The sequence below is a fragment of the Typopeltis vanoorti genome, chromosome 4, assembly GCF_054136105.1.
Source record: "Typopeltis vanoorti isolate ZY-2024b chromosome 4, IOZ_Tvanoo_1.0, whole genome shotgun sequence".
Taxonomy (NCBI): domain Eukaryota; kingdom Metazoa; phylum Arthropoda; class Arachnida; order Uropygi; family Thelyphonidae; genus Typopeltis; species Typopeltis vanoorti.
Genome location: NC_143552.1, coordinates 25324135 through 25324932, shown reverse-complemented (window position 1 = coordinate 25324932; position 798 = coordinate 25324135).

Sequence of the window (798 nt, the reverse complement as noted above, 5' to 3'; positions counted from 1 at the left end):
AGGTTATTGTTCCTCTGTATCGAGCCTTGATAAGACCCCATCTAGACTACTGTGCTCAGATTTGGTCACCTAGGTTTCTTCTTGATGGGGAGGAGGTGGAGAGGATCCAGAGGCGAGTGACCAAGATGATAGCAGGTCTGTGGAATGAACCGTATGAGAACAGGTTGAGGATTTGTGGGTTGCAAAAATTGGTTGATAGGCGGAGGAGGGGAGATATGATTGAGACATTCAAATTACTGAAGGGTTTCTATAAAATCAATTCAGAAGATATTTTTGAGAACAGGGCTGGTTGTGGGAGGACTAGGGGACATCCATGGAAACTGGGCAAAAGTGTGGTTAGTAAAGGTGTTAGAGCTGGGTTCTTTACTTTTAGAGTAGTGAATGAGTGGAATGTGCTCCCTGAGTCTGTGGTGGATGCTGTGACAGTGAATGAGTTTAAAGCGAGGTATGATAGATACTGTATGAATGCCAAATAGTTGTGATGAATATGATTTGGGGCCTCCCTCGATGAGTCCAATGACTCCCTGGAGTTGCCCGTAATAATAGTAATAGTAATAATAGTAATACTAATGGCTGATAAGAGAGATGCAACAGTTATTATGAACACCACTGATTACAATTCCAAAATGTCTCTCATTCTTGAAAACTCCTCTACCTACTTAAATCTTGACAATGATTCTACCTGGATCAGACATGAGAAAATGAATGAATTACTTCAGAACATGCTTAACTGGCCTCCTGATTTGATACTGTATCAAAAACTTAAGTCTCTTTACTCTGATTCTCCTAAGATCCACA